The sequence below is a fragment of the Pongo abelii genome, chromosome 15 (assembly GCF_028885655.2).
Source record: "Pongo abelii isolate AG06213 chromosome 15, NHGRI_mPonAbe1-v2.0_pri, whole genome shotgun sequence".
NCBI lineage: Eukaryota > Metazoa > Chordata > Mammalia > Primates > Hominidae > Pongo > Pongo abelii.
This window is the reverse complement of record NC_072000.2, coordinates 57,748,688-57,761,515: the sequence shown is the minus strand read 5'-3', so window position 1 is coordinate 57,761,515 and position 12,828 is coordinate 57,748,688.

Here is a 12,828-nt window from a genome sequence, read left to right as displayed (position 1 = left end):
GTTAGCATAATTCTCAAGGGCCCCAAGATTTTCAGAATGGTAAATGAGCCTTAGTTTCAACTTAAAGTCACCCAATGCATTAGCCTCTAACAAGAGAGTTAGCCAGTTCTTTTGAAGTTTTGAAAGCAAACACTGACCTCTCTAATTAGAAAAGTCCTAGATGTCCTCTTTCTCCAAAGCAGGCTGTTTATCTGCATTGAAAATATGTTGTTTAGTGGCCACCTTCATCAATGATCTTAGCTGGATCTTCTGGATAATTTGCTACAGCTTCTACCTCAGCACTTGCTGCTTCACCTTGCACTTTTATGTTATGGAGATGGCTTCTTAAACTTTGTGAACCAACCTCTGCTAGTTTCCAGCTATTCTTCTGTAGCTTCCTCACCTCTCTCAGCCTTCAGGGAATTTAAGAGTTATGGCCTTGCTCTCAATTAGACTTTGGCTTAAGGGAATGTTGGGGTTGGTTTGATCTTTTATCCAGACTACTCAAACTTTCTTTATTTCAGCAATAATGCTGTTTGACTTTCTTATTGTTCATGTGTTCACTAGAATAGCACTTTTAATTTCCTTCAATAATTTTTCCTTTGCATTCATAACTTGGCTAACTGTTTGGCTCAAGAGTTCTAGCTTTTGGCTATCTGAGCTTTCAGCATTATACATGCCTTTCTCACTAAGCTTAATCATTTCTAGCTTTCGATTTCAAATGTCAGACTTATGACTCTTCCTTTTGCTTGAACACATAAAGGCCTTTGTAGAGTTATTAAATTGGTGTAATTGTGATATTGTTGTGTCTCAAAGAATAGGAGGCCCAAGAAGAGGGAGAGAGAGACAGGGGAAGAGCCAGTTGATGAAAGAGTCAGAACACAGACAACATTTATCAATTAAGTTTTCCATCTTATATGGGCACAGTTCATGGTGTCCCAAAACAGTCACAATAATAATATCAAAGATCACTGATCGCAACACCATAACATATAATAATAATGAAAATGTTAGAAATATTGCAAGAATTACCAAAATGTGACAGAGACACGAAGTGAGCACATACTATGAGCAAAATGGCACCAATAGACTTGCTCGACACAGGGTTGCCACAAACCTTCAATTTGTAAAAAACGCAGTATCTGTGAAACACAGTAAAGCAAAGCACAATAAAATGACGTATGCCTGTACAGGATTTTTTTAGGGAGTAATTTTCCAAAATTGATTATGATGATACTAACACAATTCTGTGACTATACTAAAAATCATTTAATTAGACAATTTTCCTTGGCAATTATACGGTATATATTTTTTAAAAGCCATTACAAAATATCCCACATGCCCAAGAGGGAATAATGGCAAGGCGTGGAATTTGGGAATCTTGAACTTAGAAAAGACCTTAGAGCCCATCTCCTCTGACCCCCCACACATCTGAGTGCTCTTAAAGAAAATCAGAGGCCTGTGTGGACTGACGCTACAAATTTTAATATTTTCCCTTTCGGTCCTTGATGCTATCTATCAATTATTTTGCCTTTCCTTCACATTGCCCACAATTATGCTAACTCTTTAGGACAGTCTCCATTAGACCCCTACACAACTTCATTCGTCTTATGCTGATCAGTTATTCACTGAGAAATATGTTGTCGCCAGCCATATTTATCTTACTGACCAGCCCTTACTCTCTCCACATTGCTATGCATTTCCTCTCATCTCCACGAGAGAAGCCCTTCTGTTCAAGATCAAAGGCGTTCTCTTTCTTGGCCTCCCATCTTCTTGATCTGCCACTTCCCCTCTCTTCCCTTTCCCACCACCTTATGCTCAATATCTTTCAAACCAGTTGGGTCCCTGATAAGCCATGCTGCTTCTACCCCTATATCTTTTGCAACCCCCAACCCCTGCCCCACTTATCCTGAGTGTTCTCCTTATTGACCAGCATTAATTGAACAATAGTGTCCACAAAAAACTCCTACATATCCTTCAAATCTGCTCAACATTACCTTCTCCCTAAAATCCTCTCTAGTTCCATTCTCAGCCTCCTCCTACCCCTAGCAGAGCATCAGGTTTTCTCTCTCTACTAGTTAAAATTTGGCCCATGTTCCTTTGCACACGTTACTCCAAATTGCATATGTTATACCAAATTGCCATTATCAGTTTGATTACATGTCAGTCTCTTGAAACCCTGAGCTCTTTGAGGGAGGAAGTGTTTCTCTTTGCTCTCAGTGTCTCTTAGAATCTACATGACTGGTGCACACCAGATGCTTGTTGGAACATTCACAGGAATCTCATTATATCACCCTAATTGATGGTTATTTAGTCCTAACCTAAATGTTTTCAGTAACAGCGCACTCACTCCTTTTTGAGACACCCCATTTCAAGTTTGGAACATTGTAATTATTGGGAAAGTCCTCCTTATTGAGCCCAAATTATTGAGCCCAAAATATTGAGCCCAAATATTGAGCCCAAATATTCTTTCCTTTAATGTTCACTCATTGATCCTGGCTCCACCTTGTCAAACATATAAATCAAACTGTTCCCTCTCGAGCACAGTAGCTCTGTCAAATGGTTGCTGATCACACTGATGTAACTTTGTCCTCCTTTCTCCTCCTCTGATCACACACAGAGTAAGAGCATTTTCTCTCACTCAGGCTAAATATTCCCACTTCTTTAAGGCATTCTTGTTTAAATGGAATCTGGATCTCCCATGCTCCTGCTTGACCTCTGTAGATGCTTTCTAGTTGGTCAATGTCTTCATCCAGTGGCTCACAGAACTGGTTTTGGCCCCTGGATGTGATCTGAAAAGAGAAAAGACAGCAAGACTAGAGGTTCACTGGATCAGGAATGATGCTCTTGTTCATGCAGCCTAGAGCTTTTTGTGAACCATGTCACACCACTGTAGTGGACTAAAACTTCCAGGATTTTTCAGATGACTTGAGACATGCTCAATCTCCCCCTCCAATGTGAGCTTTATTGTTCAAGAATTTACCTGGAGTATTCAAATGGTCAAGTGAAACCGACGATACCATAATGACCTAGAGGTTGGAAAGTTGGAAAGGAATGGCCTAGAGGAGACAAAGGCCAAAGAAGAAGGAGAACAGGAATGGGGATGCTGTTGTGTTTTGCAGCTACTTTATCATTTCATTAAAGCTTCACAGTGCAGTACATTTCCATATGGACAGGGACCATGGCTACTGACGCATCACTGTAGCCCTGAAACTACAACAGTGCCTGGCACATACTAAGCACTTAGCAAGAATTTGTGAGCAAGTGGGCACAATCCATGGACTGTTTTCTGTGCAGGTCACAGGAACATTGAAACCTGGCATTGCATTTCTCACAATGGGGAAAAAGCATCTGTCTGTGAGTATGTGATATGCTAGGTGTGTGTGGACTCAAAAGCAGAGGTGTTTGGTTATAGCAATAATTTTCATAGGATTCTCTGAGGACAGGTTCTTAGGGAGGGCAGCAGGGGATGCAATTGTGTGGGGTTTCAGGTCCCCATCCCACCACAAACCTAGAACAGCTTGACTTTTAGCTGTTTTGTATATTGAGTTTCCACACACATTTTCTTTTGAAGACATGGCTCCTTGGCTAAAAATCATGTTAATATTACCAGGTTTTGATGTTGTTTGCAGCTACTTTATCATTTCAGGAGGAGATTAAGACTTAGGTTAAAATGACAGTGAAGAACTACAATGCCCATCTCTCCTACATCTGAGCTGGTAGGTATCTGGCTGCTGCTTATACGCTCTAGAGACGGGGAAACTCATGCTATGCCAGACAGCCTGCTGGGCCAGGTCTCCTGCAAAGAGAACCACAATGGGCACACTCTGCTTGTCACAAAGCAAAGCAGCCTTTTTCTGAGCTCCATTAGAAGATTTCTGGGCAGACACAGACCAGGCCAGACCCTCTTGTAGAAAGTTCTCACTCCTCAGGCTCAGGAAATGCTCACTCCCCCACAGATATTTCCCTCTCTTCACTCTGCTTTGTCCACATTAGCTGGCTTTCGTGCCTAAATCTTCGCCTTTCCCAAACCCACTTTATCATTACCTGCATCGAGAGTGGGAAGTTGGTTTAAAACGCAGAAATGGTTGTGCACCCATAACTTTAACCAGGTGAAAAAACACAGGAGTGAAGTAGGGGAACCAGAGATATGAGCTACTTCTGCAAGACTTGCCATAAAGTGAGTGAAGAAAAGCACCCACCCTCACCCCAGGAACAAAAAGGAATAGGTGTAGCTCTTGAGAGCAGAGCTGAAGGAAGATCTATTATATCAACACCATCTTACTCTATATAATCATTAGAGCCTGCGTGTCTCCTAATATTCGTCCTGGTTAGAGAAGATAGAGGATGGAAACTGAAGAGCTCTCCTGGTATCCCCTTCATATTCAGTGTGTCTCTCTCTCCCTATCTCTCTCCTTTATTTTATTTCATTTTATTTTATTTTTTTTGAGACAGGGTCTCACTCTTGTCATCCAGGCCAGAGTACAGTGGTGCAATCACGCTCACCGCAGCCTCAACCTCCTGGGCTCAATCTATCCTCCCACCTCAGCCTCCTGAGTAGCTGGGACCACAGGCATGTGCCACCACACCTGGCTAATTTTTTGTATGTTTTGTAGAGACAGGGTCTTGCCATGTTGTCTAGGCTGGTCTTGAACTCGTGGGCTCAAGCGATCCACCCACCTTGGCCTCCTGAAGTGCTGGGATTACAGGCATGAGCCACTACACCCAGTCCCAGTGTCTCTCTTAAAGAAGAGAGAGAAAAAAATGCATCTTCCAGATGTACCAGAACCCCTTTATTTAGGAAAAGTCTTAAATTCTTGACTTTCAGATCTCCCCAAAGGATCACGAGCTTGAAAGAACACATTTTTAAAGATACTAATTCATGCCTTGAGTTTTTCTCCACAGTGCGAGTCTATGACAGGTAACGTTTTGCTCCAAGTCAAAGCTACATCAACTGAAATGAAAATTTGAGCACATCTCAGGCCCAAACGACATCTAAGGCCCAAAACACGAGCTTCAAATGGCACTAGGGTAAATACTGAATGTTTTCATAGTCTTTGTCCAAAATAAACATTTGAAAAATCCCAGAGGTTTTAGTTTCCTGAAGTAAAGAAAAATCATATTTCCAGCTGTCATTGGAAAATATCACAAAAAAATCCCACGTTTTTATCTTCCCAAATATTTTTACAATTACTAAATACTTAAAGGACTATTGTCATTTGTTTCTATGTTGGTGAGCTGTTCATACAGAAAGCCCTTACGTCGAGAGTCCTAAGGTATTGAAACAGATCACATAAAACTACAAGAGAGGCTTCCTCCTTTACTTTACTCTCCTTTTTGAGTGAAGTGAGAGTCTGATATAATTGCCCACGTGCTCAGTAAATGTGCCAAAGTGCAATCTTTTGTCTTTACTATTGAGAATGTTTTTATAAACACGTAGTGATCAGTGTATTCTGACTTTCAGAAATATTAACTACAAAATTGGCAGCAAACTTCAACAGTTGCAAAAATCCATATGTTCATTAAATTATTTTATTGTGGGATTTTTTTATTGGCTTTTTTTGTTGTTGTTACTGCTTTCAGTTTTTGAAGCCAGTTTTTGTATCTTTTCTTCTCAAGGCCTTTGGGGTCCTTTAGAATTTTAATTGAAATATGGTAATCCATTTTCTTTGCTAAAATTCATTTTTATAAGTTAAGATTTTAGAACTTTCCCTGAGGTTTGTAAGAGCTATAGGAGTTGAGATTTAAAATTTTTTTCATAGTTCAGCAGTTTTGCTCAATTTGTAAAACACACAAGAACTGTGGCACAGTTTTGTTCTTTAATGACTAGAATGATAAGTCTATTTTTGTAGATATAACACAGATAATCTTTCAGGATTTGGCATTATGAAGTCATAGGACTGGAAGAGACCTGGTAAGATTATCTAGTTCCAATATGTGTCTTCAGATCCTTTAGGACCACCCCAGAGAAATAAAAATTTGTTCTATTTTTAAAGCTCTCCCCTAGAGATGTTTTTCTTCATTTACAACAATTTATCATGTAGCAATCTTTATTTCCCTTTTATAGATAAAGATATATATTTTTCCTTTTGTCTTATTTTTTTCTCAGATTCCTTCACACTCATTAGATAATTCCGAAGCACACTGCAGATCATTTGGTGCTACCATTTCTTTTTTTATGGAGAAAGACATTGAGCCATAGGAGTTAAGTGGCTGGCCCCAAGCCTCATTAGAGATGTGAGTCATATTTGGGAGTGAGAACACAGAGCCACAGCCTTCATTCCTGAGCTGTTTCCTCAACTCTATATTTTTCTTTAACAAATCAAAAAGCAAAAGCAAAAACAATCCCATTTGAGCGACCAAACAATGGTAATCAGATGTGCACCAGCCAATGGCTACTGTGGAAAGAGTTCAACCACCTACAGAGCAACGTCCATCTGTGCTTGTGCAGATACCAAGCTTTCACTTGGCTCATTTCCCAATCTCACTACAAGAAGATAGAAAAGCAATTGTCAAGAAAAAGGACGCACTTTGCATTGCTGTAACTCCAAACATGAACAAGTGAGATTGAGCTAATACCAAAAAGCAAATTCCTCAGTTGATTTGCTACAAGCAGTTCACATGAAACTGGCTGGCTCTATCACTATTGTTCTCATATCGGTAACACTGGACAGCTTTAATTAATATCAGAAACAGCACAGGAAACATCCTTTAATTATTCCTGTTATGTTTAGAGAAAATGTAGCTTACTAAAAACAAAGTAAACTATAAGCCTTTGAACTTGAGTGTTATCTGTGTCCTTTGGCTTGTGAGGGTTTTGTGTTATCGGACATGATAATTTGTTTTCAGTGATACCCTTGATGAAATTAATTGAGTTTTAGACTAGCATACATTTCCTTTTGCTGATACTTTCACTCTTGGCAGGGTCTTATCTGAGCAGTTAGTCCTGTTCTCGTCTGGTTCTGTCTGCTGAGATTCAATAGCTGCAGGACTGTTGTTGTTTTAAACAAAGATGTTTACTTTTGTTATTAATGTAATATTCAATTCACTTCCCCTTTTTATCTTCCCATAACGCAGAGACCTACTCCCTTTTTTTGATGGAGATGACGGGTTTGGACTTCACTGCTAAGTTTCCTTAGAAACACCCCACCAGACTTTCCAAATATATCATCATCATAAGAGGGAAAGCCATTTCAGACACTCCTATCTGTACACTTGGCTTGAGTTCAATTGCTATCTAACTGCTAGGTCCTAAACATTTCCTTTTATTTTTTTTTCCAACTGTATTCTTTATTTCAAACATTAAAGTGCCATAATGCTTAGTGGGAAAAAATTTAAAATTTCAAATAAGATCTCCTCGATCACATGTTGACTTCACCTAGTTTTAGATCATGCTGTGCATTGAATATCGTTTTTGAAGTTTTTTTGCTCGTATATTACTATATATAAGATAGATTGATTTTATACTAAAGAAAGAATACTATATTTAGCATTCTGCTATTAGCTTTTACGTATATTAATTTGTCTTGGACATCTCCCTAAGTATGTTTTAAAAATTTAATTAGTGCCTTATTGATAGAGATTAAGTTCTTCCCAGTGTTTGTGCTATTATAAAACAATATTAGTTTACTTAAGCATGAGGAGTGTAAATCTATCTTTAATATTTCAAAATAGTATGCTTATTGAATAATCAATTTTTTCCATCATGATTTGAATGTGACTCTCTATGATTTAATAAATGATATGTATTTCTCCTAAGAAACTGTTGTTTGAATCACCAACCACTGTTTACTGTTAAGCTGGGTGGCCCTCAAGCAATACATGAACTACTCCCTAACATTTGTTCAATCAGACAGCAAATGTTTACATCTTCTTACCTGCCAAGCACTGTGTTGGTTTCTGGGTATACAGTGAGGAGAGATGTAACCATGGCTCCCACCTTCTTGGTAACGAGTCAGTCAGCACTCAGCAAAGTATAAAGAAATTAGAAATACAGCAGTATCTCCATTCTCTTCTTCTTTTCATTGGTATAGTCGGGTCTATTTTGGGACTCCACTCTATCAGACAATCTGTCTATCTGGTGTCAATAATATAATATTTTAGCTACTTTCACTTTTTATTATGTTTTATATATGATGGAGCTAAAGATAAGATTCTTCCTGCATTCTTTTTTTTCTTCAGGAAGATCCTGACTATTCTTACACAATTATACATCTGACAAAGGAATAATATCTAGAGTCTACAAGGAACTCAAAAAAAATTTGATAAAACAAATAATTTTATCAAAAAGTGGGCTAAGGACATTAATAGACAATTCCCAAAAGAAGATATACAAATGGCCAACAAACATATGAAAAAAATGCTCAACATCACTGATGATCAGGGAAATGCAAATCAAAACCACAAAGCAATGCCACCTTACTCCTACAAGAATGGCCATAATAAAAAAATCTAAAAATATTAGATGTTGGTGTGGATGTGGTGAAAAGGGAACACTTCTACACTGCTGGTGGGAAAGTAAACTAGTATAACCACTATGGAAAACAGTGTAGAGATTCCTTATAGAACTAAATGTAGAACTACCATTTGATTCAGCAATCCCACTACTGGGTATCTACCCAGAGGAAAAAAAGTCATTGTATGAAAAAGATACTTATATATGCATGTTAATAGCAGCATAGTTTACATTATAAAAATATGGAACCAGCCCAAATGCCCATCAATCAATGAGTAGATAAAGAAACTGTGGTATATGTATATACGATGGAATACTACTCAGCCATGGAAAGGAATGAATTAATGGCATTTGCAGCAACCTTGATGGAACTGGAGAATATATTCTAAGTGGAGTAACTCAGGAATGGAGAACCAAACATCGTATGTTCTCAATCATAAGTGGGAGCTAAGCTATGAGGATGCAAAAGCATAAGAATGATACAATGAACTTCGGGGATTCAGGGGAAAGGGTTGGGGGGACAAAAGACTACAAATTGGGTTCAGTGTATGCTGCTCGCTTGATGTGTGCACCAAAATCTCACAAATCACCGCTAAAGAACTTATTCATGTAACCAAATACCACTTGTTCCCCAAAAAACCTATGAAAATAAAAATAAATTAATCACATATTTATAATTTCAAATAAATTTTAGTGGCATTTTGTTGAGTCTTGAACCAATTAAAACCTGCTTGAATTTTGTTTGGGACTACATTGAATGTATTCAATAAATTAAGGAGAATAGACTTCATATGCTTTAAAACATCATGTTAAGACAATGTTTCAGTTAGGGCCTTTTTGGGTGCAAATATCCAAAACTCTCATCCAAATTGATCTGAGCAAAAATAGAATGTGGCTCCTGTAACTGAAAAATCATAAGATTGGTGCAGTTTGATTTAGGGTCTCAAGCGACAATGAGATCCAGATGTTTTTCATAATTTAGCTTAAGGTACCTCAATTGTGGCTTCAATCATTCATTCATTCAGAAAATATTTATCAGGTACCTATTATGTGCCAGGAACTACTCTTTTAGTGTAGCAATATGGTTGCCAACAAGACAACTAAAGTACCTGGCTTCATGAGAATTACATTCTAATGGTTCTAGTTTAGGTTTGAGGCAAGATCAACATGGCTAACTATATTGCTCAGCCTACAGCCTCCTGGGTCCAAGTCCTGTGGAAAACCAAAGATCCTATACCCTGAAGAGTTGGAACATCATCCTGGGCCTGAATTAGCTCATGTAGTCAGAAGTTGGAAATATCATTATGCTATTGTCTTACTCATCTACATGTGGGACTGAGTGTATCAGCCCTAACCAAAGTGTGTGGCCTGAAAGAGGATAGGTACTGTTCAAGGAAATTTGGATTGCTACTGACAAAAGAAACGAGAAAGAAAGCTGCATCCCGAACCCCACAAATATCTATTATATGAAATGTTTCTTCCAGTTTTTTTTAAATTCAGGAGTGAGAATTGAATTTCATTAAATGCCATGTAGTAGGCTTCTCTTGAGAAATTACATCATCTTTCTCTTTTAACTAGTTAATATGGCGAATTATATTGAAAGATATTTCGTTATTAAACTTTTCTTCCATTCTTGGAATATACTTGCTTACTCATGGTATAATTATATTTAAAATGCATCACTAGATTTCACTTGATAGTATTTTGTTCAGGATTTTTACTGTGATATTAATGAGATTTTTGTGGGGGAAGTTGACAAGGTGTTGATTTTAAAATTATATAGGCTTTATAAAAAGAATTTATGTTTTTTTCCTTGACTACTATATTAAGCTGTTATTGCATTGCTGTATATTAGACTGAGTAATTTCTAAAGAAAAGGTTTAATTGGCTCATGGCTCTGCAGGCTGTACAGGAAGCTTGGTGCTGGCACCGGCTCTGCTTCTCCAGAAGCCTCAAGAAACTTACAATCACGGTGGAAGGTGATAGGGGAGCAGGCATGTCACATGGCAAAAGCAGGAGTGAGTAAGAGTGAGAGAGAGTGGGAGGGGAGTTGCCAAACACTTGTAAATGACCAGATTTTGTGTGAACTCAGTGACAGCTCACTCATCACCAAGAGGATAGCTCAAACCATTCATGAGGGATCCACCCCCATGATCCAAACACCTCCTACCAGATCCCACCTCCAACATTGGGGATTACATGTCAACATAAGATTTGGGCAGGAACAAATATCTAAACTATATCAACTACATTTTATAAATGTTTAGTAGCACCAGACTTATCAGTTTCTAGAAAGTTTGGGAAAAAAATTACTGGTACAATTGTAGCAGGAATATGTTTTTTTTAGTGCCCAGAAACTTTTGAGCAACATCTTACTGGTTTGCTATTTCTCACATTGTGAGTTATTCATGCTCAAGGTAGAGCTCCTGTATTTTCCAGGTTCCCTTTCAAATGGGAAGCAGACATATAACCTAGATTTCATCCATCAAGACTAATCTAAGAGTTGGAGGCAGAAGTGAGCACCATGAGGCAGGAGTCCACGACCAGGAGTTTGAATGCCAGGCAGGCTTGTTGGCAGAAGCACCTGGAGTCTTCACAGGAAACTGTGGCAAACCACAGGCAGCAGAGGCAGTCCCAACTGCATTGTTCCTGTCTGTGTAACATCCTAGCTTGGTTCTCCAGGCCTCCTGGAGTTTCTATGAGTTGCCCAATGTTTTCTACAAATCTCTTGATGCTTCAATTAGCCAGGGTAAATTCTGTTTACATCGAATTGGTAAGTGTTAGGGGAAGTAACTGCAAGCAACAGATCCTCAAGGAAATGAGAATCTAGGATTGGTTACCTGAGCCAGTTAAAAAATAAAATAAATAAACAAACAAATAAATGTAGGAGTCCCCAAATTCCCAATTAACCATCACCCAGGCCACGGAATAGAACATTATCAGTACCCAGAAGCACTTATCTCTGGGTTGTCTATCTCTTCCCAAGAGGTACTCTCCTGACTTCTAATACCAAAGATAGGTTTGCCTTTTAAACTTTATATAAAGGAACTCATGCATTATGTATACTCTGTTGTGATTAGCTTCTTTTTCTCAATATCATGTTGACCGACGTTGTATATGGCCATATTAATTGTTGTTGCTGTATAGTAGTCCTTTGTATGACCACATCACAGTATTTTCCTAGTCATTATACCATCGATGGACATTTAGGCTGTTTTTACTGCTTGACTATTATGAATAATGCTGAAATGTACTTTTTTGTAGATGCCTTTTGGTGCATATTTGTATTTATTTCTTCTGGATATATGTATATGTAGAAGTGAAATTTCTAGGGCATAGAATATGTTTATATTCAGCATTAGGAGATAATACCAGAGTTTTCTGAGGTTATCATACCAAGTTACACCTTTACCATCAGTGTATGAAAATCCTAGTTATGCTATATTCTTGCTGACTCCTACCAAGCCACAGTCTTTTGAGCTTGTGTCTTTCTTTCAAAATTTTAGTCATTCTGATGGCTATGTAGTGATAGCTCATCATAGTTTCAATTTGCATTTCTCTGACGTCTAATGAGGTAGAGCATCTTTCCATACAATGGTCTGATATTTGTAAATTCTCTTTTCTGAAGTAACCCAGTTTCTTGATCATTTCACTCCCTGGTTATCTGTCTTTTTCTTACTGACTAGTAAGACAGAAACTCTTTGTTGGTTATATTTGGTGCAAATATCTTCTTTCACTATGAGGATTTCCTTTACACTCAACTAGTGGTTTTGTTTTGTTTTGTTTTGTTTTTTTTTTGATGAATACGGTTTCTTAATTTTAACATAATCCAATTTGTAGTTGAGTTTTAAGGAAGTGAGGACCTGGTTCACATGACAGGATGGGACACTGATAGTCCATGGCAAGCAGGGCGAAGTGGCCTTTAAATTTCAGCTGCAGCTGCATAGAAAGAAGTGCAAAGTCTGAACAAAGTGAGTGGCTTCTGACAGCAATTCTGAAGATATTGAGGAACACAAGGGCTTTGGGGTGGAATGGCTGCTTCTAATCATGTCAGAGGGCTTACAATAAAGCATTGATGAGCTCAATATTTTAAATCTTTGGGTAAAATCTCTGTCAAAAAGTCAGGAGCATTTTATACTTACAAGAAAGCAATGGTGAGCTCAAGATTTTAAATCTTCGGGTAAAATCTCTGTCAAAAAGTCAGAAGCATTTTATACTTTCCTAAGATAATACATTTTCTCTTGTATCCACAAGGCTGTTCTGGCCATAAACCAAACAACATTTGATCATATAGATTGATGAATTGTACTGCAGACTGAATTTAAATAATTTATATAAATTCACAACCAGAGAAAATTATGGAATTGATTGGGAAACAGACCCTGAGAATTGAA